Here is a 26,326-nt window from a genome sequence, read left to right on the forward strand (position 1 = left end):
ATTCATGTGAAATCTAAGTCCCCTCTTGATATAGATGTGGAGTAGACATCACCATCGCAGGGTCCACAGAATGGAGGAATAAAATATGGATTAGAGTGGACTTACTGATATTCTAATATAAAACTATTGTGACTAGTAATAGAAGAAATTGTAGCAGGGTGTGGAGAAAGTGGCCACAGTAGTTGCTGAGGGCAGTGAGAGGGAAGAAGAGATGTGATGGGGGCATTTTGGGACTTGGAATTGTCCTAAGTGATATTGCAGGGTCAGATGCTGGACATTATATATTCTGCCATAAGTCACTCAATGTATTGGGGGAAAGTGTGAACTACAGGGTAAACTATTATCCATGTGGTACAGCAGTGCTCCAAAATGTGTTTGCCAAATGTAATGAGTATGGCACAATGATCGGGGAGGATGCTGGTTTGGGAGAAGTGGGGTGGGGATGGGGGGGATACGGGAACCTCTTATGTTTTTTTGATGTAACCTTTTCTGAGATGTATGTTTCTTAAAAAATATACAATTTACAAAAATGATAGGGATGGGAGGGTGGGGAGTGGGTTATAAGGGAACCTCTTAGTTTTTTAAATGTAACATTCTGTGTGATCTATTAACTGTAATTTTAAAAGGTGTAGAAAAAAACAACAACAAAAAAAGCAAAAGCCCACTAGGAGCCTTTAGTAAATCTAAAGGTGGGTCCATATCAAGAAGAAATTACATTTTTAGTGGACACCAGGGCAGCCTGATCCTCTATGGCTCAACTCCCCAAAGGAACCAAACTCTCTGGCAGTTCCCTTACAGTCTCAGGGGTAAAAGGAGAAAGAATAATCCAAAAAGAACTAAGGCCATTATGGAATTACCTCTTCCCCAGACAAAAAAAGGGGAATAAGATTTTTGGGATTGGTGAAATATTGTACATTATGGATAAATTCTTATGCATCCCAAACCAAGAGATTATACCAAAATTGTTGGAGGAAGTGCCTGACAAATTAGAGTGGAAGGAGGGAGAAGTAAAAGCTTTAGAGGAGCTCAAATGAGGATTGGTGCAAGCTCCTGTTCTAGCCCTTCCCTCCCTTGAAAACCTTTCCATCTGTTTGTTACAGTAGATAAAGGAAGAGAAGAGCCTTGGGGATCCTATCCCAAATCTGGGAAGGCCAAAAGAAGCCTGAGGCCTTCCTTTCCAAAATCCTGAATCCCATCTCCAGGGAATAGCTATGGCTGCTCAGGCCATGGCATCAACTGCTCTCTTAGTAGAAAAAAAGCAGGAAACTGACCTTTGGAGGGGACTTAGTTCTTAGCACCCCTCATCAGGTCAAGACTATTTTGTCTCAAAAAAGCAGGCAAGTGGTTAATAGATTCACAAATTCTGAAATATGAAGCAATTCTAATAGAAAAAGACAATATAATACTAACAATTGATCATAGTCTGAACCCAGCCTCTTTCCTTTGGAAAGGGTCCAACCAGGTAGAAACTCCTAAACATAATTGTTTAGACAATTGAATAACAAACCCGAGTCTGGCCCAACCTAGAGAACCTTCCCTTACATTCAGGAGAAAAGTTGTTCATAAATAGATTTTCTAGGGTCCTGAAACAAAAAAGGCACACTAGCTATGCTGTGATTGATGGGTTAACTTGTGAGATGAAAGAAGCTGGCCCACTGCCCAATGATTCCTGACTCAGACTTGTGAGCTGGATGTGTTAAATCAAGCCCTTAAATTGTTTAAAAAAAAAAAAGATGGTACAGTCTATACAGATTCTAAATATGCCTTTGGCATAGTCCACATCTTTAGAAAAAATTGGGAAGAAAAGAAATTGATCAGTAGGAGAAGGAAGGAATTAGTCCATGTGAAACTAGTAAAACAAGTGTCAGCCAGTCTGCTCTTACCAAGAGAAATATCCATGGTACATATAAATGGGCATAAGAAATGTCACACTTTCAAAGCAAAAAGCAAGAGATTGGCTGATGAAAAGGCCAAAGAAGTTTCCCTCTGTTCCCCTCTGGAACGGACAAATTAGACAAGAAACAAAAATTGAAGGCATTCACTTTGAGAATCTTAGAATCTATAAGAGAGAGGTGTGTTAACAAATGGATACTAAAGTTTTGTAGATGCATAATTAGAAATCTTTATGTGTTTTCATGGGTTCCAAAGAAGGAAGTGTTAGATTCTATCCGGAGGGGAGCGTAGGTGTTCTGGAGGATGTAAAGCTTGTTCTGTCTGGAAAGATGTCGAACAATCGAAGGCAGACTAGTGAGTGGAACTCAGAGTGAGTGAAGCAGTAATAGCAATGACATAGGGTGCGAAACAGCAAGGTATGTTTGGATAACTGCAGAAAGCCTGGCAACTATGGTTTTCAGGTGTATGGAAAGAGAATAGTGAGAAAAGAGAAATAGAGGTAAGGACTTTGAACTTTACCTTGTAAGGGCTCATAAGCCATAGGCTTTTCAATTATATTCATTTGTATTTTATTTTTAAGCCTTGACCATCCTGATTCAGAGATGTTATTATGGCCAATTACTACCATTGTGGATTGTTTGCAAACAATGCCATGATTCCTGTGCACTCTGCATTCATACCTTCCACTCTGATCATGTGCTTGTCCAATTAACTTGCTTTGGACACTGGGATGATAGCAAAACTGAGGTCAATAGAAGTTTGAAAAATGCTTTCACATTGGGGCTTGTCCTCTCTCACTGTCCGTGGGAACCATGCAGACATCACCACGTGAAGAAACTCAAGCTAGCCTGCTGGAGACACCTTATATGGTCATCTTCATCACCCGAGCCAACCAGCACCAACCTCCAGGTATGTGAGTGATGCCATGCTAGACCACTGCTTCCTCTTAACATATACTCATTAGGGAAAATTAGAAAGATAAGAAGGGGGAAAAAAAGATGTCATCAATAGTTACACAACTAAATATAACTTTATAGGCTTTCTCAGTATCATTATTTACAGTCTTTTTCTGCACAGATTTGTTTTCTACATGGCAATGATGGTTCTGTATGGACAATTCAGCATTATGATTTTAAAATTTATGAAATAAGTACATTCTCTCACATGTAACTCTTCAAAATATCATGCTTATGGCTATATAATGGTCCATCCAGTGGATGAATTATAATATCTTAGCTATTGTTGGACAATTAAATATATGCTGCAATGAGCCTTCATAAGCATAAAGCTTTTCCTAAATTTAGAATGATTTCCTTAGATCATTAAGTAGAGCAATTAGACTAAAGGGTATGAATATCTTTTAGAACCAACACTTGTTGGCAACTTTCCCTAAAGAAAATTATACCACTTTACACACCCAACAGCATTGTCTGAGTAACCATTTCACAAAAGTCTCTAGGACCCCATGGGTTTTTGTAGTTTTTGCTCATTTTGTTACAGACCAGCAATATTGACCAGACTCAGACTTTGAATATAGTTCCAATTGAGAGCTTTATTAGCTGCGCCGTGACTGTCTCATTCCTCTGCAGAGGAGAGAGCAGCCCCGAGTCTCAGGGAATAGGTGGTTTTATAGCTTTAGGAAGGGGGGTGTTTACTAATAAGTGAGCAAGCAAGCAGGCACAGAAGCGGAACACTGCGGTTAGCTGAAGATAACGTATCTATGTTTTTTTTTCTTTTTGAAAGGCTTCTTCTTGTAAGCAGTCCCATATTATTTATTGGCACTCTCCTTACAGGCCGTCCTGTTATTTATTGGCACTCTCTTTACAGACTGTCCTAAGTTATTTATTGGCACTCTCTTTACAGACTGTCTTAAGTCATTTATCTATTTGAAGGCACTTGCAATTCCCACCTCCCAATGTAGTTCTATTCCTCTTTTCCCAATGTGGCCTTACCCTTACAATTTTGTGTTGTTTTTCATCCTTGTTAATTTGGGTGAAAAATGAGATCTATTTTCCATTTTAATTACTTCTTCAATAATCAATAAGGTGGAAGAGTTGGAAAGTCACATTATCTCAGACTACCAGAACAAGGGGCTAGTTGATTTCTCAAAATTACATCCCTCATTTAATCCACACAATAGCTTAAGTAGCTCCCTGTTTGAATCTGTGTTGGCAGAACAACTTATAAATATTGAGAAAATGTCATCCATCTGTATTGAAGAATGGGCCTATCCCCATGAAAATTATTGGTGGCAGACCTAAACTCCTCCCAAGCCATCCCTTGGCCATATCCATTGTATTTCTTTCCTTAGGCTGCCATAATAAAGTCCGACAAACTGAATGGCTTAAAGCAACAGAAATGTATTGTCTCACAGTTCTGGAGGCTGTAAGTCCAAAATCGAGATATCCAAAGGGCTAACTCCCTCTAAAGTCTGCTGGGAAGAATATCTTCCTTGCCTCTCTCTTGGCTTCTAGTGGTGGCTGGCAATCCTGGGTATTCCTTGGCTCCAACCTCTGCCTCCCTGATTGCATGGTCATCTTCTCTTATGTGTGCCGGTGTGCCTCTCCCCTTATAAGAATATCAGTCATATTGGATTATGGGTCCACACTACTCCAGTGTGACCTCAGTTTAACTTAACTAATGTCATCTGCAGTATTTCCAAAAAAAAAGGTCACAGTCACAGATTAGGACTTCACTATATCATTTGGAGGGGACACAATTCAACTTATAACAGTCATGGTTTCCACACCATAATCTTCTTCCAATTTACAGATGAGTACCCTAGGCCTTGGAGATTTTAAGAAGTTTGCTTAAATGTCCCATAAATATATAAACTTATTTTTTAATAAGAAATTTAAATGGATTGTTGGGGGAAGTGGATGGAGCTCCTGGGTTCATAGCACAAGAAAAATGATAAAACATCATTATGAGACACAAAAGGACAAATATTGCATGTTCTCACTAATATGAACTAAACACAAAGAATAAATTCATGGAGTTAAAATCTAGAATATCGGTTGTTAGGAGATAAGAAGAGGATGGATAACTAGTGATGCTTAATGTATGTAGAAGTTTTAATTAACTTGACTGTAAGTGTGTGGAAATGGATAGAATTGATGGTGACACATCATAGTGAGTAGAACTAATGCAGCTGGTTTATAAATGGGATTGTGGCTGACAAGGGCAGTCTAAGGTTGTAAATGTCAACTGAAAGAATGCTAGAGAATAATCTAGGAACTGAATAATAGTGAACCCAGAGGTGGATGAGAATTATAGTCAATAGTATAAATGCAAGAATACCTTTCTGTGAACTAGAACAGATGTACATCCCTACTGCAGGGTGGTAGGAATGTGGAAAAGCATAGGAAAAATACAATTAATGTTACCTATAGACTATAGTTAACAGCAATACTGTAGTATTCTTGCAACAATGTCAAAGATGGATTGTGTTAGTAATGGGCGGTATGGGGAAAATATGCCAAAGTTACACTGTGGACCATCATTAGTGGTAATAGTCTGATGAAACAAATGCCCCACACTGGAGTGGTGTGTTGGTGGAGGAGTGTTATATGGGAATGCCACACATGTGCATGATTATTTTGTAAGTTCACAACTTCTCTAATAAAATATATATTTTAAAAAATTGAAGACATTCAAATAGGAAAAGAGGAAGTAAAACCCCCACTATGTGTAGTTGACATAATCCTATATTTAGAAAATTCTGAAATGTCTACAACAAAGCTATTTCAGCTAATAAGTGAGTTCAGCAAAGTGGGATACAAGAAAACACACAAAAATCAGTGAGTTTTTAATATACCGGTATTGAACAATCTGAGGAGTGAATCAGGGAAAATTTTCCATTTGCAATAGCAAAAAAAAAGGGTCAAATACTTAGGAATAAATTTAATAAAAAAAGTATAGGACCTATATGCAGAAAACTACAAAACAATGCCAAAAGAAATCAGTGAAAACCTAAACAAATGGAAAGACATTCCATGTTCATGGAATGAAAGATTAAATGTTGGAAACTGAAGCATGGTGGTTTTGCAAAGGGAGATGTGCTGTTTCCATGGCTACACTTTTAACATAGGAATGCAGCAATTAAGCCTTTTGAGTCAGCAGGATAGAGCTTTCCGGGGGGCAGGGAGAAATACGAGCAAACTCACTTTTTAGTTTGAAAGGAATATAAGAGTCTCGTTAATGTGTAGTTACACTGCTTGTTATCTCGATAGTTTGAGTATAATGCCACATGTAGAAAATAGAAAATTAAGTTGTCTGAAGAGTGACTACTCACAGATGCCCTGATCCCAGCTCTCTCTCTCTCTCTCTCTCTCTCTTTCTTTCATTTCGGATACCCTTCAGGTCTGAATCTCCAACAATTAAATATTCTGTAAATGTCAATTCTACAAAAACTGATTTATAGATTCAATGCAATATCAACCAAAATTCCAATAGCCTACTTCACAGAAATATAAAATGGCAAATTCATTTGAAAAGGAAAGTGCTCCTGAGTAGTCAAAAGCATTCGAAGAGTAATGTGGGAGGAATTTCATCTCCTGACCTTGAAACATATCACAAAGCTACAGTGGTTAAAAAAAAAGTGGTCAAGGAAGTCACTGAGAGGGAAGAAGAGATGTGATGTGGGGGCATTTTCAGGACTTGGAGTTGTCCTGAGCGATAGTGCAGGGACAGATGCTGGACATTATATATCCTGCCATAGCCCACTGAATGTACTGGGGGAGAGTGTAAACTACAATGTAAACTATCATCCATGTGGTGCAGTAGTGCTCCAAAACGTACTCACCAAATGCCATTGGTGTGCCACAATGACAAAAGAGGTTGTTGATGTGGGAGGAGTGGGGGTGTGGGGTGAGATTTGTGGGAACATCTTATATTTTTTAATGTAATGTATTTTTGTGATTTATGTATCTTTTTAAAAAAGACAATTTAAACATATATATATATGTATTATATTTATATATGAGCATGGTACTGGCATAAAGATAGAAATCAATCAGTGGAAGAGAATTGAGACTCCAGAAATAAACCCTCATAGCTCTGGTCAAATGAATTTTGACAAATACACCAAGTCTATGTTAATATGACAAAAGAACCTCTTCAACAAACTATGTTGGGAGAACTGGATATCTATAAATAAAAGATTGAAAGAGGACACCTATGTCATTCCTTATACAATAAGCAACACAAACATGGATCAAAGACCTAAATATAAAAATCAGGACCATAAAACTACTAGAAGAAAATATAGGGAAACAGCTTTTTAAAATTTTATTATTTTTATTTTTAACACATTTTTTAAAAAGTTAATAGATTACACAGAATGTTACATTAAAAAACATAAGAAGTTCCCATAGAACCCACTCCCCACCCCACCATCCCCATCATTTTTTAAATTGTATTTTTGAAGATACATTCATCATAAAAAATGTCACATTAAAAAACATAAGAGGTTCCCATACAGCCCCCACCCCCTACCCCACTCCTTCCACACTAACAACCTCCCCCATCATTGTGGCACATTCATAACACTCAGTGAACACATTTTGGTGCATTTCTGTGCCACATGGATAATATTTTACCCTGTGGTTCACACTCTTAGGGAAACATCTTAAAGACCTTGTGATATGTGGTAGTTTCTTGGACATTACACCCAAAGCATATGAAACAAAAGAAATCATAGATAAATGGGACCTCTTCAAAATTAAACATGTTTGCCCCTCACAGAACTTTGTAAAAGGGTGAAAAGTAAGGAAATTTAATGGGAGAAAATAATTGGAAAAAATCGCATGTCCAATAAAGGTTTAAAATCTGTGGTGTATAAACAGATGTTACTACACAACATTAAAAAGACAAATGATCCAATTAAAAAATGGCCAAAAGACTTCTAAAGACATTTGTCCAAAGAAGAAATACAAAGGAAAAGAAAAAAAAACATGTGAAAAAAATGTTCAAAATCACTCATGATTAGGGAAATGCAAATCAAAACTACAATGAGGTATCATATCACACCCATCAGAATGGCTGCTATGTAAAAGACCAAGAACTACAAATGTTGGAGAGAATGTGGAGAGATAGGAACACTTCTTCAAAGTTGGTGGGAATGCAAAAAGGTACAGCCATTGTGGATAACTGTTTGGCAGTTCCTAAGGAAGCTGAATATAGATTTGCTTTGTGATACAGCAATACTACTACTGAGTATATACACAACAAAACTGAAAGCATTGACACAAATAGACATCTACACACCTATGTTCATAGTTATGTTATTTACAATTGCCAAAATTGAAAAAAAAACAGGTGCCCTTTAACTACTGAATGCATTAAAAAAAAAAAAACTGGCATATTCAGCAATAAGAAGAAATGAAGCTGTAAAGCATGTGAGAACATGGGAATGAACCTGGAGGATATTATGTTGAATGAAGCAAGCCAGACACAAAAGGGCAAATACTGTATGACTGCATAAACTATGAAGTAAATATATTGTGTAACATATTGTATAATTCCATTTATATAAAATGTAAATACAAATCAATTTATAAAGATGAAATTAAATTAGTGGTTATGGAGGGCTACGAAAGGCATCCTAAGGGGTATGGAGTTTTTTTTTTTTAGCAATGAAATATTTCTGAAAATTTTTTCTGATGATGAATGCATATTGTGATTATACAAAAAGTGGTTGCTCTTTCAACTTTAGATAGTTCATGGGGTATGTGAATATATCTCAAAAATGCTTAATAAAGAAATAATTCTGTAAGAATAGTCAGAAATAGGAGCTATGTATTGGAGGGGAAACAGACTGAAAGGTGAAAGAATTTTTGTGTCTGTTTTGTTTATTATTATTATTACTATTATTATGGAAATAATGAAAATGCTCTAATAATGATTGAGGTGAGGAATACAAAACCATGTGATTATAACAAATACCTTTAATATGTATCAATAAAATTGATTAACAAAAAGAAAATAGGTAAATGGGACCTCATCAAAATTTAAAAATTTTGTTGCTCAAAGGATTTTACCATAAGTGATAAATGACAGGCTATACAATGAGAGAAAATACTTGGAAAGCACATATCTGATAAAGGATTAATATCCAGTATGTATAATGAAATCTTTCAATTTAACAACAAAATGACAAGCAACCCCATTAAAAATTGGGTAAAACACTTGAACATATATCTCCCCAAAGAAGATATTGAAATGTTGATCAAAAAAATGAAAAGATGCTCGAATAATTTGCCATCAGGGGCAGGCAAATCAAAACCCCTTCATATTCAATTGAAAGGCTGCTCTTATCTTTAAAAAAGTGGAAAATAAGTTTTTGAGAGGATTTACAGAGAGAAGACTCATTCATTGCTGGTGGCAATATAAAATGATTCAGACCCTGTGGAAAACAGTTTGGAAGTTCCTCAGAAAGCTAACTACCATATGACCTGGCAATCCTGATGCTAGGTATATACCAAAAAGAATTAAAAGCAACAGCCCAAACGATATTTACACACTGGTGCTCATAGTGCCATTATTCACAGTTGCAAAAAGGTGGAAGAAGCTCATGTCCATCAATGAATGAATGAATAATAAAATATTATTGTATTAGCCAGAGTTCTCTAGGGAAACAGAATCAATAAGGGATATCTGTCGATAGTAAGAGATTTATCAGAGTCTCTCACACAGTTGTGGGGCTGCACAAGTCCAAGTTCCATAGGCATTTTGCAACCAGGGGCTCTGATAAAAGTCCAATCAAGGTTCTTGATGAGTTCGGGGAGATGTCAGCTGTCCAAAGATGAGCTGGGAAATTCTCACTCAATGCTGGAATCACTTCCCCTTTTAAATTATTCAACTCATTGGATAAAGCATCATTCTTTGCTGATAGCAGTCTCCCTGACTGATGTAATTATAACCAGCTATTTATGATTTACCACTGCAGTAAGTCAATGGTGACTAAAGTCCTTAAATGCCCTTGTATTACAGTTAGACCTGTGCTTGCTTAACCAAACAACTAGGCAAAAGTACTTCACCTGTTGACACATTAGCTTCACCATCACAATTACATACACACAAGGGAATATTTTCAAGCATTGAAAAAGAAATGGAGTTCTGATACATTCAACAACATGGATGAACCCATGGTAACATGTTGAGTGAAACAAGGTAGACTCATAATATTGTGTGATCTCAGTGATATGCAATAATTAACAGTCATAGATGCACAATATTAAAGGTAGATTACCAGGGATAAGGTGGTGATAGTTAATTCATAATTATTGCTTAAAATTTATCAAGTCTATACATATAAATCCTGCACCACTGCACATCTCAGCAGTTAATAAAATTTTATGTTCCCCATCCCAACAAATTCATGACTGGGGTGTGAAAGACCATGGACCCCCAATGTATGCAACACTTTGCATTGTCAGCAGCAGCAATACTGCCTTCATGGTGGAGAAAAGGACCTTACAGACGCATAAAAGACCTTCTATCTGTGGCCGAGACAGCGCAACTCCTTCAAAAGGAAATGTGTTGTAGGTTCTTTGGCCTTGCTGGAAATGGGAAGGGTTATCAAGAGCTCTCAGGTCCTCCTGAGGCTAGAAAGCTCCATCTCATACTTGGTCCTGTGTAATCAGCACTGGGTCCTGGGTAATCAATGCCCAATGATAGTGTGTCATTTGTAAATTCAGGTCTATGCTTGCCATGGCCCCAGGAAATGACACAGTTGCATGTGTGGGTGGTGGAGATACCAGTGAATAATAATCCTGATGCAATACCAGACAAAGGCCCTGCCATCCCTGCACTGGCATCCTGAAAATACCAAAACTCAGTGCTGGTTCACTGATGGATCAGCCAAGCTGAAGACATCTGGCATTATATCTATATAGAATGGAACTGATAAGAGAAAACACCATTTTTGTCTCTGTTTACAGTAAAGCATACTGTCTTTTAATATGACATAAAAGACAAGATGTAGTGGTAAGAACAGAAATAACTGTAGTAATCCCAATTTTAGTAGGAAAACATTCTGCAATCTTTTAAAACTAGGCATCAAATTAGCTGTAAAGTTTTGATATTTACAAGTTCTGGGGTCATTTTTTTAAATAACTAATGACCAGGACAGGATTTCCAAATCTTGACCATCATAATGGCATTGCCTATGGTCCCATAGGACCACAGGTTTTAGAATCTATTAAATATTTGATTATTAACAAGCCAATTATTGCAGTGCATTGTGACTGATACTCTCTACTGGGCCATTAATGAGGGGTAATAAGAATGAGCTGAACTTCTCATTGGCAAAATGAAATACTATGTGGAAGACCCTCACAACCACCAATAAAGATTCTAATCACTGAAACTAAGTACTGTTTCCTTTAAGATCAGGAACAAAGCAACCCTCTTTTCCTATCATGTAGCTATGGAATCACTGACTGAGGAGAGCCATAAAAGGAACTATATTCACTTACCAGAGAAGATTAAAAAACCAAGAAACTGCACACATTCTCCTATCCCCTAAACCTACAACATGTCCACCAATGATATCCATAACTCAGTCCCCAGATACCCAATCTTTTGCCCAAACTCTTTAAGTATTTATTGTTACCAAAACACAACAGATGCACACCACCTCCTCAATTGATGAAAAAATGATTCCCCTGATTTTTTCTTTGAATACATTCTCCACCATAAATTTTCTGGAAATCCCTCAAGTGGTTTCATCCTTGTAATAAAGACATTTCCCTCTAATTTCATGTTTTTCTGGTTATATCTTTTTTCCTTTATATTTAAAGAAGTTTTAGGTTACCAAAATGTTAAATAAAAAATGGGGGAAACCCATATGCCCTGACCCCCTCTCACATTTTCCATTATGAATAACATCTTACATGAATATGACACATTTTTAAAACTGATGAACAAATATCAAAACAGTGCTACTAACCATGGTTAAGAGTTTTCATTATGGTTTACAATTTGCACTGTATAATTTTATAGGCTTTGAAAAAATGGATAATGGTCTGTATCCATCATTGTAATATCATGCAGAACAATTCCAATATCCATTTATAAAGTTTCATTTTTAAATGCCCTATGTTCCGCCTATTCTTGCCCCTCCCTCAGAACATCTGATAGCTACTATCTACATGTCAATGTTACAAGTTCTTCCATTACTACAATAATAAGTCTAATTTGGTCCATGCTTGCATTCCTCCTTAGGTTTCTTATTCCTCAGTCCTGAGGATTTTGGGGTAGTGATGCTTGCCCTGCTGCAGACTGAAAGGGGCTTAGACTTCATGGGAAAGATGGAAAGAACAGTTTTGCTTGCAGTTTTACTCTTTGCTTTTTGGAATGGGTGCTGTCTGTCATCATCATTTGTTCAGTCTCGGGCAAATCTGGTGAACTGGAGAGTAGGTGTTGGCTTCAACAGTGCTGAGATTCAGAGTTCAACTGGCATATGCACAGCCTGAAGATTTAAGACCATGGCACTTACATTTAATGTATATAGTACTAATTATAGGTTCAAATACAAGGGGTAGAATAATGTTCTGAGGGAAATGATAAATGAGCCTTACTCTGTCATGTGGGGAAATAGGTTATCAAATATTCCAAGGTAAGGCACAGTGATGGAATTCTGATTTCATGGGGTACATTCTGTGCCTTTCTTATATTATCCAGGTATCTCTGGAGCTTTCAGGGGCACCCCAGTTTGAGGCTTTTTTTATCATGGCACTTAGTGGGATCAACCTGACAAACCTCACCAATTCACTTTATCATACATAGATTCTCTTCAGATTGAGCATTGGCTCACCACTCTCTACTCACTTTTCATCCCCTGATAGCTTATATTAAGATTCTAGATCTGGAAGTCTGCTCAATATCCTTAGCTCACATCAGTGGGCTAATGCAACATTTGTCCTTTAATGACTGACTTACTTTACTCAACACTGTCTTCAAGATTCATCCATGTTGTCTCATGTGTCAATACTTCATTCCCTTTTAGGGCAGAGCAATATTCCATCATATGTATATATTACATGTTATTTATCCATTCATCCAGTGATGAAAAATTGGGTTGCATCCATCTTCCAGCAATTATGAATAATGCTGTGATGAACACTGTTGTGTATATAGATTTGCATCCTTGCTTTCAATTCTTGTAATAATGGGATTGCCAGATCATATGACAATTCTATACCTAGGTTCCTCAGGAAGTGTGAATCTATCCTCTCAGTGGCTGCAGCATTTCACAATCCCACTGGCAGTGGATGAGGGTTCCTATTCCTCCACATCCTCTCCAACCCTTGTAGTTTCATCTTGTTAATAGAAGTTAGGCTAATAGGTATAAGATGATATCCCATTGTAGTTTTTAATTTGCATTTCCCTAATAGTTGGTGTGGCTGTTTTGGATTATTTATGAATTCCAAAATGAGAGATTATGTTTGTAAACTGGTCTGTTCCTCTAGGTTTGATAACCCTTTGGTTATAACAGATTCAGATGAGATGTCTGACTAAATTATGTTAAGATTAGATATTTAATTCAGTCTCATTATTAGAGTGGAACTCAGATACTTATAAAACAGACTCACACAGAAGTAGACATACAGGAGAAGAAGATAGAGAAATAGGGATGGTGCCAAGTCACAGAAGAGGCTCCAGGAAGAAAGATGAGCCAGATATTCCACACCTGACTTTTTTTTTTTTTTCCACACCTGACTTTTTGAAGAGACAGAGCAGCTGACTCCAGAAAGAAAAGAGTCTTGGGGAGAGAGATGAGCCTTATGCCAGGCTACAGCTGAGATCAGAAGAAGCTGGGACCATGGAGCCTTAAGAATAAGGAAGGCTGAACCCCCACAGATATTTCCCATCACCTAGCTTCAATATGTGGCAAATGGCTTTGGGTGAGAAAGTACCTCTTATGGTACCTTAAGCTGGACTCTTTAGGGCCCTGTCTGTAAGCTTCTACCTCCAAATAAATACCCTTTATAAAAGTCAACAGATTTCTGGTATTTTGTTTCAGCACTCCGTTGGCTGACTAAGGCAGCTGGTGATGTTGAGCATCTGTTCAAGTAATTTTTAGCCATTTGTCTTTCTCTTTGGAAAAGTGTCTATTCAAATAACTTGCCCAAGTTTTAAATGGGTTGTTTTTATTTTTAAGATATATGATTTCTTTATATATGCTGGATATTAAGCCCTTATCATGTAAGTGGTTTCCAGATATTTTCTACAATTGAGAGGGCTGCCTTTTCACTTTCTTGACAAACTCCTTTGAAGCACCAAGGTTTTAATTTTCAGGAGACCTCATTTATCTATTTCTTCTTTCATTGCTCATCCTTTGGGTGTAAAGTTTATGAAACCATTACCTCTAATGAGATCTCATAGAGGCATACCTACATTATCTTCTAGATTTTTATGGTCTTGGCTGTTACATTAAGGTCTTTGATCCATCTTGAGTTAAAATTGTATAGGGCATGAGATGACGGTCATCTTTCATTCTTTAAGATAGTGACATCCAGTTCAGGTTCAGGCCCCATTTATTGAGAAGACTATTCTGTCCCAGTTGAGTGGGCTTGGTGGTCTTGTCAAACATCTGTTGGCTGTATAGTGTGGGTCTATATCAGGACTCTTAGTTTGGCTCCATTGGTCAGTATGTCTATCCTTGTGACAGCATAATGCAGTTTTACCACTGTAGATTTGTACTATGTTCTAAAGTCAGGTAGTGTGATTCCTCCAATTTTAATTTTCTTTTTCAAGTTATTTAGGCTATTTTGAGCCCCTTGCTCTTCCAAATAAATTTGATAATTGGCTTTTACATTTCAGTAAAAATTTCTGTTGAAACTTTTATTGGGATTGCATTGGATTTGTTAATTTGTGCAGGATAGACATCTTAATGATGTTTAGTCTACCTATCCATGAACACAGAATATTCTTCCATGTATTTGAATCATCTTTAATTTCCAATAGCTATGTTGTGTAGTTTTCTGGGTACAAGTCCTTACCTACATAGTGAAGTTTATTACTAAATATTTGATTCTTTTTGTTGCTATTGTAAATGGTGATTCATTCTTGATTTCTCCCTGAGATTGCTTATTATTATTTTACAGAATTGCTATTGATTTTTGTGTGTTCATCTTATATCCTACCACTTTATTGATCTGGTTTGTCAGCTCTGAAAGTTTTGTTGTGAACTTTTGGGACTTTCTACAAATAGGATTGTATCATCTGCAAAGAGTGAAATTTTTATTTTTCCTCTCCAGTTTGGATCCTTTTGTTTCTTTTTCTCACCTAAGTGCTCAAGTAAGTACTTGTAGTACAATATTAAACAAGAGCAGCAACAGTGTGCATTCTTGTCTTTTTTAGATCTTAAAGGGAAAGACTTTAGCATTTCACCATTGAGTATGATGTTCGCTATGGGTTTTTCATATATGTCCTTTCTCATGTTGAGGAAGTATATTTCTAATACTATCTTTTGAAGTATTTATAATAAAAAATACATGCTATGTTTTGTCAGTTGCATTTTCTGCATCAATTGAGATAATTGCTTGATTCATTCTTTGACCTGTCAGTGTGGTGTATTATATTGATTTTCTTCTCTTGAACCACCCTTGCATACATGAGATAAAACCCACCTTGCCCTTGATACTAATGACTATGCTTGTGAGCCAGTACACCTGAAATAAGAACAAGGCCTAGAGCTGCAGGGTGCCTAAGAGTTACCTCCTGAGAGCCTCTGTGTTGCTCAAATGTGGCCAATCTCAAAGCCAAGCTCAGCATGTAAATGCATTGCCTACCCCCCCTACCCCATGTGGGCCATGACTCCCAGGGATGAGCCTCCCTGGCACCGAGGGATTACTACCAAGTACCAGCTGATGATGTGACTAGAAAATGACCTTGAATAAAAGGGTCAACTCAAACCAGCAGAATATCTCAGTCTACATATAATACCAGGAATTAAAAATGTTTTTTGACCTGAATCAAGGGGGAAATGGAAAGGACAAATGAGTTTATATGGCTATGAGTCTGCAAAAAGAGCCAGTAGGTTATCAGAGGGGTTGCCATTATGCACACCTCAGCAGAGTCCCAGAGACAGATAAAGTAGATACAACCCTGGGTATTGGTTCTTCTGAGGGCTACAGAGACCCACAGGTTCTATGGTCATGGAAGATGGAGTTCAGTGCCATATCAGTTGGCCCTTCTTTGGAGATTGTGTTTCTGTGTGATGGAGCTGGACTCAGATGTGATCTTTTTCCACAAGCCTCTCCTGTTACTTTTACCAGAACTGTAGTTGGTGTTGGGGTTAATATATACCCAGGAGATCTGAATCTCTGGACTGACCATATGATAGCCAGGCCCTGAGCCTCAACAGACTTCAGCTCCTACACTCTGGATTATTGGACTTACCCCACTCAGCTAACATGGAGTTGAAGAAGGTCAACCACCACACCATGGAGCCTAGAGTGCCTACAACTGAAAGCAGGGGGATTGCATCCAGCATCCACGTGGAATCTAAGCCCCCTCTTGTTACAGATGTGGAGTGGACACAACCATTCCAATGTCCACAGGATGGAGGAATAGAATACGGATTAGAGTGGACTTACTGATATTCTATTCATGAACTACTGTGATTAGTAATCAAAGAAAATGTGGCATTGATGTGGAGAACATGGCCATGGTGGCTTCTGGGTGTGGGGAATGGGAGGAAGAGATGAGATGTGGAGGCATTTTCGGGACTTGGAGTTGTCCTCTGTGGTGCTGCAGGGACAATTACTGGACATTATATGTCCTCCCATGGCCCACTGGATGGAACGTGGGAGAGTGTGGGCTATGATGTGGACCATTGACCATGAGGTGCAGTGGTGCTCAGAGATGTATTCACCAAATGCAATGAATGTCTCATGATAATGAAGGTGATTATTGCTATGGGGGGAGGAGTGGGGTGAAGGGGGTGGTGGGTATTTGGGGACCTAATATTTTTTTAATGTAATATTTTTAAAAAAAAGACAAAAAGAAAGATATATTTTGGAGATGAACTTGGCAAACAAACAAACAAACCCCACTTGATCATGGTATATAATTTGTTGTGTGGTTGGATATGATTAGTAAGGATATTTGGATATCTTTGATTATTTTTTCTATGTTGTGTGACTCCTCTTACATTTTAGATTGTTCATTAGACTGGGTCATGAATTCTGGTTTCTTAATATGGCTTAAAATTTTTTGCTGATATCTAGACATCAGTTTATTATGAGGTTCTCATTCAGTTGGTTAGTTCCCCTTTCTAGTCTAGGATTTTATTTTTGTTTGGTTTTCTGTTATGAGCCTCTTTATCACTCAGTTCCATTTTTTCCATACTCTTGTTATTGCCCATTTCAACAGAAAAAAAAAAAATTAACTCCACAAAAAGGAGAGACAAAAGAAAAAGAGAAAAACTAAAAAAGCAAAAAGAAAACAATAAATAGAAAAAGTAAACAGTGAGAGAAATAGTAGATAGGAATAAAATTTTAAAATGTGAATAATAGGAAAAACTGAAAGTAAAATAATATAAATGCCCTAATATGTGAGAAAAGATAAAACAGGGGAAGGCAGGAGGGAAGAAGAAGAAAATTTGACAGAATATTAGAGATGAAAGAATAATTAAAAAGGAAGGAAAGAGAAATAAGAAAAAGGAGATGAAATAATAATATGAAAAGGGATGAAAAATAACAGATAAAAAGGGAGGAAAATAAAAATAGAGAAAATTTAAAAAATAAGAGAAGTGGGAAGAAAAGGAATAACAAAAAAAACAGGAGAAGAATGAAAATGAGGAATTGGAGAAGAAGAAACAAATAGGTAAAACAAAAGAATTCAAAAGGAAACAAAATTTGGTTCTCCCTTTCAGACCACCTGACACATTCAGACTGCCTGTTTGGGCAATTGATAACCCTACAAAATATACCAGGCCTCCAACTCAGGCCACCAGGACCTCACTAGTCTACTCTTATCCAGCTGCTTTTACCTGCCAATCAATCCACCCACAGCTAGCCTCTCTGCCAGAACCCAAATAAAGAAAAAAGTTTAAAAAACTTTAAAGAAAAGGAAACAGGGAAAAAAAAAACACTTTTGGCTAATTTCCCTCAGCTCCCTCCATGTTTCATTGAGCTCTACCTACTCTAAGCTGGCTGGGCACAGACCCACCTGTTTGATTCCTCCGCAACAAATCCTGTGGTCCCTGAGAGCTAACTGTGTGGCTTCCCATCACCCAGGACCAGATGTGTGAATCTCCATTCCTGCATAGATAACATTAATGTGGTTTCTATACTGTGTGAGATCTCTAATGTTCTTTAAGGTAAAAATAGGAGGTTTCTCTACAGTGTGAGTTCCCTCATGCTTTTTACAAAAGTGGTGAAAGAGGCCTTTCTCATATAGATGACATTTATGGGGTTTCTCACCAGTGTGAGTTCTCTCATTTTATTTTGGGGAAGGAGATTGAACAAGGCTTTCACACAAAGATGAAATTTATGGAGTTTTTCTCCAGTGTGACATTTCTTATGGTATTTAAGGGAAGAGGATGCAGTGAGGACTTTCTCACAAAGAGGCATTCATAGATTTCTCTCCAGTGTGAGTTCTTTCATGTCACTGAAGTTTGGAAAGTTACAAAAGCTTTCTCACATAGATGACATTCATGGGTTTTTCTCACCAGTGTGAGTTCTCTCATGTTGTTTATGTTTAGAATATTGACTGAAACCTTTGCCACATATATGACATGCATGGGTTTTCTCTCCAGTGTGAGGTTTCTTATGTCATTTAAGGGAAGAGCAATGAGTGAAGCATTTCCCACATAGTTGATATGCATAGGGTTTCTCACAAGTGTGAGTTCTCTCTTGTTGTTTAAATGTAGAAAATTCATTGAAACCTTTGCCACATAGATGACTTTCATGGGGTTTCTCTCCAGTGTGAGTCTTCAAATTGTTTAAGGGAAGAACAATGAGCAAAATGTTCCCCACAAAGATGGCATAAGTAGTGTTTCTGGGCAGTATGAGTTCTTTCATGTTCTCTAAAATGAGAGTAGTGACTTTCATGAATCTGCTTATGCTGATTAAAAGCTGAATAGTCCCTGTGTACTTTTGCCATTGGACTGCTAAAACATGATTTCTTTGTCATGCAAAATAAAACATATTGAATCACTGTGGATCTGTCAGTGGTATCTTCTTGCAAATAATTGCATTTGAAGGAATTTCTTTTAATGTTAGATCTGTGCTGTGGGGAATTAAATGAGAGACTGTAAAACATTTGTCCATGTACATCAATTCACTCATTTCCCTACATATAAATTCTAGACTAATCCTTCAGTGAAAGAATCCAGTTAAATAATTTGTTACATTCATAAATACATTATTCTTTTCCATACACAGATATTCTTTATTATAGCCATACAATTTCAGACCTATCTGATGAATTTTGAACTTCATTTAAGATTATAAATGTGAAACCTGTCTATACAATTCTTTTTTATATGTTCTCAGGATAAAATTTTTGGCTTAGGTTAATTTTCCCTAAATTGAAACACAGATTTTTTGCTGGATTAGCATTTAATCCCCAAATTGATTACAATTAGGGTATTTTACTGAATTCCTAATTTATTCATCTCCAGGTATCTATGTGAAAACTAGGATTTACACAAATAAGTTTACCAATGACATGATTTTAGAAATGCCTTTCCTACAGATAGGTGGACTGATTATCAGTTATATCACTTAAGACACTTTTCTGCCTGCAATAATTGGAAAAAAATATCATGTTACAGTAAGATTAGAGGCATGAAAATGTTTGAAGTTTCCAAGTATCCATCTCAGTATGTTTTCAATATTCAGAATTATGTGGAAAAGAATATCAAATTTGTCGCAGTGTGGGCTCACCTGGAGGGCCGCTGCAGGGGCAGTGTGGGCTCGGGCAGAGGGCTGCAACACACGGAGGGGCCTTCTGAGAAGGCGCTCCGGGGCCGGCAAGGTGTGGAGGACGTGCGGTAGGAAGAAGACTACCGAGGAGACCAGGATCTGTGCGCAAGTCTGATTTATTCAGGAAGTACAGCAGTTAATATAGGGCGAAGACAGGGGAGGGGCAGGGGGCATGGCCGGGGGGCGGCAGACGGCTGATAGGTTCGTGCAGGGGTGCATCACTGGTTGTGGGCAGAAGATGGGGTAGCCAGGGTTCTCGGCAGCAGCGAGGTGGGGCTGTCATGGCGCGGCGGTGGCCCTCAGGGGAGAGGCGGGGTTAGGCCACCGAGGGGGAAGCGGGTGCAGCTGGGCAGAGGGGTGGGCAGTACACCCGAACCCCAAGCGGAGGGCCTTAACACCCGTTCCCACCACCCGGGTCCGACTCGCACCGGCGCCTGGAGATGAGCCGACCCTTGCTGTCGCCGCGCTCCCACACGGTGCCTCCCTACAAAATTGAATACTTTAAACATAAAAAAACATTATATCCATATATAATGGGCAAAATTGCATATGACTTTTTCTTTGAAACTGAACAAATGTATATTAATACTACAAGATGTTAATATCAAACAAAAACATTATGCTAAGTGAAAGAAATCAGATGCAAAATGCTATAAATTTTTTTATTCCATTTATCTAAAATGTAACTATAAATCAATTTATAAAGAAATAAGTTTACTCATTATGTAAGGCTGGGGAAGGATTGCTAAGTGGGATAGAGTTTTTCTTTTTGGAGTAATGACATTGTTCTAAAATTTTTTGTGTTGATGAATGCACAACATTTTGATTATACTAAAAAACATTGATTATACCCTTTGGATAGATTTTATGGTAAATGAATATATCTCAATAAAACTGCTTGATAAATAAATAAGCAAAAACAGCCAGAAATAGCAGCTATGTACAACAGGTGAAGCATAGATAAATTGAGAAGTGAAATATCTTCTTGTGTGTCTTGTTTTTGTTTATTATAATTATTGAAACAATGAAACTGCTCTAATAACATTAGTGATGCTTCAGAAAAGTAAAGAATCCTGTTAATTCTAAATAGGAATAAATCTATGTTTCCACAATGACTGAATGTTTTTTAAAACAATTCAGTATTATTGAAACATATTAATAAAGCATATGATCCATCCAGGGTGTACAATCAATGATATTTTGAATAATCACATAGTTGTGCATCCATCATGTCAATCATTACTAGAGCAGTTTCATTATTTTAATAATAATAAACATAAAACAAAGAAAAATATCATCACCCCTCAATCTCTGTATGCTTCATGAGATTCATTTTATGTTTAAAAAATCCAGTAAGCAAATTCCATCAGAATTACCTAAATTCTATCTGGGAAAGGGTACACACATTTTTTTTTTGACTAATCTAAAAACTCAGCATAGCCCTTGGAGTAGAATACATATTTCACAACAGCTAATTATCCATTCAAAAAATATTCATTGAGTTCCCCACACTGCACTGTGTGTTCTAAATGGAGATTCACAAAAGACATTAAGTTGTGGTCAAGATTAAATTATATTGGGGTGAAATAGAAGAAAAAAATTTCATTTAGGCAGTTGTATGTGTTATAAAATCATATATTTAAATTATAATACATAAAATATAAGAGAAAATAATAATTATATGACAATACAGAAAAGCTGATCTAGAGGGAAACGGACTTTGGCCCAGTGGTTAGGGCGTCCGTCTACCACATGGGAGGTCCGTGGTTCAAGCCCTGGGCCTCCTTGACCCATGTGGAGCTGGCCCATGCGCAGTGCTGATGCGCGCAAGGAGTGCCCTGCCACGCAGGGGTGTCCCCCATGTAGGGGAGCCCCACGCGCAAGGAGTGCACCCGTAAGGAGAGCGGCCCAGCGCGAAGGAGGGAGCAGCCTGCTGAGGAATGGTGCCGCCCACACTTCCCATGCCGCTGATGACAACAGAAGCGGACAAAGAAACAAGACGCAGCAAAAAGACACAGAAAACAGACAACCGGGGAGGGGAGGGGAATTAAATAAATAAATAAATAAATAAAAAGAAAAGCTGATCTAGATATTTGAATTAATAAATGGAATATATTTATAGTAAACAGATAGGTGAATAGTAGATACATAGGTTAGATAGATGGTAAACAGAGATAGATATAAATGATAGATACATTTTTAGATTCTTACCTACTGAGACCAGGTGATTAATATTCTCCAGCATCACCTCTCTGAATAGCATTCTCTGGGAGGAGTCTAGCATGTCCCATTCTTCCTGGGTGAAGTCCACAACTACATCTTTGAAGGTAACTATCTCCTAAAACATCATAGAAATTTCGGTTCACACAGGGTATCTGTAATACTGTCCTGAGTATTATGCTCAAATTAATAGCATTAACCTCTAGAATAAACTTACATCTTATACCTGTGATTCCATTATCAATATCTCCACTAGCATCTAACTTACTCAGATTTTCACTCAAATCCAGACAAGCAAAAGGAAAGGCAAGCTGAGAATGGAGAAAAAGCCTTAAGAGTCAAGACTTGGTCACAAATTCCAGGCCCACCTGTCATCAATGCCAAACTCTTCACTTGGTAATAAACATAGCCCAGTCAACAAGAGGAACATGAAGTGTGCTCGAAGGGAAATAAGGGGAGGACTCTTCTTTCTAAGGGTCAAGAGGCCAAGATCTTTTTGTCTCTGGCTAATTAAGATGATATGAATACCTTCACTGTACAGAAAAGAACATAAAAATCCATCAATTTTATTAATTAGTACATGATATTCAGAGACTTTTTAAAAATTTTTAAAAGGATAGATTACATAAATGTTACATAAAAAATATAGAGGATTCCTATATGCTCAGCTCCCTACACCACCCACATTTGCCCCCATTTACTACATTCCTTCATTAGTGTGGTAATTCATTGCAATTGAACACATTTTAGAGCATTGCCACTAAGCATGGATTATAGTTTACACAATTCTGTTGGTTATGGCAAGATATATAATGGCCTATATCTGTCACTTCAATGTGATTCAGGAAAATTCCCAAGTCCTAAAAATGCCACTTTATTACACCTGTTTCCCTCTCCCTGACCTCAGAACCTCCAGTGGCCACTGCCTCCACATCAATGATATAAGTTCTTACATTTAAAATCACATTAAGTCTATAGAAAAATACCAGTAAGTCCACTCTAGTCCATATTTCATTCCCAATCCTGAGGATTCTGGGAAGGTCATGCTCATTCTAATTCTAATTGAGAGGGGCTTCCCATAGAGCTGATGGATGGGACTCACTTGCTTACAGTTGTAGGCTCTCTTGATTCATTGGTATCATGGTTGTCCATCAGTGTTGTAGAATTTGAGAGAGGTTCAATTATTTGCGTATAGAAAGGCCAGGACTCAGGAATGATTTTGAGAAGGAAAAATGGTTTATTGATGGTTGGCCAGACTCAGGAGCTTTCTGTTGCAAATCTGAGCCCCAAACAAGATTTTGAGTCCCTTTTATACAGAGAGGAAAGGCCAAATGGTCCTTTTCTTACAGCTCTCAATAGGCTTGAATTAGTATATATCTTCCACATCCTAGGTAAGCTTTTTGCATGGACTTCATACATTCTAGATAAGCTTTTAGCACATTTGGTTTGCATTTTCCCTGAGTATTTAAAGTTTATAGAGTTTGCATTGATAAACTGTTTCCTGGGATTGGAGTCATTGCCATGGGCTGCAGCCTCTCAGCATCCCACACCCACAAGTCAGAACAGACAGCTTAGGTTAAGGTTATCTCCAAAGAGACAAAGAGCCTTCCACCCATAGCCCACATCATTTCCCCCCTTATGCTGAAACTTAACTTGAGAAGCTTTGGCATAATTATTGTTGGAGCTATGAGGTGGATGGCTATTTGTTGTTTTGATTGATTACTTTACTTACCAACTTTTAGTGTAGCATCTAGGACTTTGTTTTTAAAACTTTAGAAGTTTCATTTTGGACAGCAGAATCCTGGGGTGGGGCCCCCCTGCAGTCATCCTGGGGTCACTGGTGCTCACGTGAATTTCCTGTCAGGCTCCAGATCTATCTATTAATTTTGTTTTCCCCTTAAAGAGTTTACTCCTTTAATCTTAGAGGGGTGCTGAAGGGAGATGATCTCTTTTCTGTAACTGCTTCCTGCTGGCCATGGGCTATAGTCATTGCCTAACAAGGTATAAAACTCTTATTTTATTTTAACTAGAGGAAGATGGATCTGGCATTCTGTATGAAGTTGAATGAAGTTTTCATATGGTAAATAAGATGTTCACTCTGAAAGAAACAAACTTAATTAAAAATTTGGAATACCCATTTTTAAAAGAGGACATTGGATTACAGAGGTAGACAAGGTTAGGTGCTTATAAAGATGGCATCCCTTTTTAAAAGCTGGCGGGAACAGTATAAATATATATATTTTTCTCTGAGGTATTTTTAGAGAGAAATTGCAATAGATACTTAGCTTTGTTTTGAAGATGCATTTCAGGCTGTTTAATAATTGGCACTCATGTGTTTTGTTAGATGCTTCTGGTGAACTGGCACCTTTTGGACAGTTGGTTTCATTCAGGATTAGTGCACTAAGATGGAAAGTTTCTTAGTTTTTAGCTGTGGGAGTGGATCAGAACTACAGAATAAAGTTTTTTTACATTTTGGTTTTAATTGTACAATTTCTGGTAATTTTGACTGTTTAATAGGTGACCCATTATTAGCAAGCAAGCCTCATTTTTGTTACACAATAGAGTACAGTAGAATAGTAAGTTGAGTGAGCCTGGCTGAGACTGCCACTTTATTCTATAGACATGTTTATTAACTGTTTAGAAAATGAATTTACCAGGAATTTAACATGTCTAATATACTTCTGCACTTGATCAAAAATAGAAAAGATACATTATAATTATTAGGCATATATTTAGTACAGGATAAAAGTACAGCACTTTAATATTAATCAATGTATTACTTAATGCATAAGGATTCTGAGTTGCAATTAATAGTTTTAAGTTTCAGGTTTGTAATCTCTTCATGAGAGTAGGTCATAATGTCAATTGTGTTTAAGTTTTACTTACAGTATCCTGGTATCATGGCTCTACTTAGCATGTTTTTCACATTGTGAGCAAGTCACAGCATTGTTGATCCCAGAGAGAGTTTCCAGTATTCTACTAGCTTGGTGCATAGTGCTCTCTGGCACTATGGAACAGTGCCAGTCTGGAGGCGATATCCATTGTACCCTTGGCTGTACCAAGTCATCATTGGCTGTTGCAGGAGCTTGAAACTGCAACATAGTTTCCATCAACTTCAGGAGCAGAACCAGAGACTGATATAGCAAATATTTCTAATTGAGGGGTCAGTGACCAGCCTAGCCAATAACTCACATGGAGAGGCAACCTGTAATGTATTCAAGGCCTGGTTTGAATGCACAAGAGAGTTTGACAATGTTAAAGTTTATTCCTTGTTTTTATATATATTTTAAACAATTTAATGCTACACATCATATATCAATTGACTGTTTACTTATATAATTTTACCATTAAGATAATAGTAGGTATTTTACTTTAGTAAAAGAGGGAAAAAACTATATTTCATTGTTAATTTGAAAACAGAAGATTCCCTATAGAATCAAGATAACTTTTTATTACCACTTACTTAAATATGCACCCTGCAGTGGCCTTCAGACAGGTTTTATCATCACGAAGTTATTCTTTGCCACCAATACCAATCCAAGAGTTTAGTTAACAGTGACTTCTAGAACTAGAACTATTTAAACGTTTTCAGTTTGGAAGATGTTTTACAAACTCTTTATAATTGACAACAACCACAGTGACTGGTTACTTTACATTTAAATAAACTTGTTAAATTATCATTACTAACCAAAGAAATTTATTTATTTAAGAGAGCCTATCTACAATCGTTCTTCTTTAGCTTAATTTCATTAACATGAACCTACAATTTTTATTACTCTATAGATTTTGTACATATAATGTTAATTTATTTAATGGGCATTTTATAAACTACAGGAGATTACACCCAAGCTAAATAAAATTGAAACAATTATACTTTATACAAGAATGTTCTCTTTTTTCTTTACAGAAAGCTAAGAATGTCTTTTCTTTGTTTAAGTTATGAAAATGAATAATTTTTAAAAGCATATTGACTACCAGGTTTCAAAACACATTACACAATTACCTAATTTGTTTAATCATAATCCAGGAAAGATCTCTCCATAATTTTTATGGACCTTTTTTTTTTTACTTACTGAAATTTGTCAGCAGGGCTACTACTTACCCTTGTTTTATGGCTGTTAAAAGGTTTCAACTGGGAAATTACAGGGCAAACTGATTCTTAATTCCCCAGCCTAGTAGATAGGTTTAATCTGCCACACCTAGTACTGCCTTCAAAGCTCTTGCAAAGAGGAGGCCCTTCCCCAATAGTTCCTATAATCAGATTTTTATAT

The 26,326-nt window shown here is 37.2% G+C and overlaps 1 long non-coding RNA gene across 1 annotated transcript; it reads right to left on the reverse strand.

Annotated features, from left to right (window-relative positions):
• Window positions 1–19,940: 19,940 nt before the first annotated feature.
• LOC131275446 (uncharacterized) lies at window positions 19,941–25,636 on the reverse strand. Its single transcript, XR_009182879.1, has 3 exons — window positions 23,788–25,636; window positions 22,047–22,173; window positions 19,941–20,319 (listed from the first exon to the last, which is right to left on the reverse strand). It is a non-coding gene; the product is annotated as an uncharacterized lncRNA (long non-coding RNA).
• Between the last annotated feature and the right edge of the window lie 690 nt (window positions 25,637–26,326).

This window comes from Dasypus novemcinctus, chromosome 23 (genome assembly GCF_030445035.2).
Source record: "Dasypus novemcinctus isolate mDasNov1 chromosome 23, mDasNov1.1.hap2, whole genome shotgun sequence".
Classification (NCBI taxonomy): domain Eukaryota; kingdom Metazoa; phylum Chordata; class Mammalia; order Cingulata; family Dasypodidae; genus Dasypus; species Dasypus novemcinctus.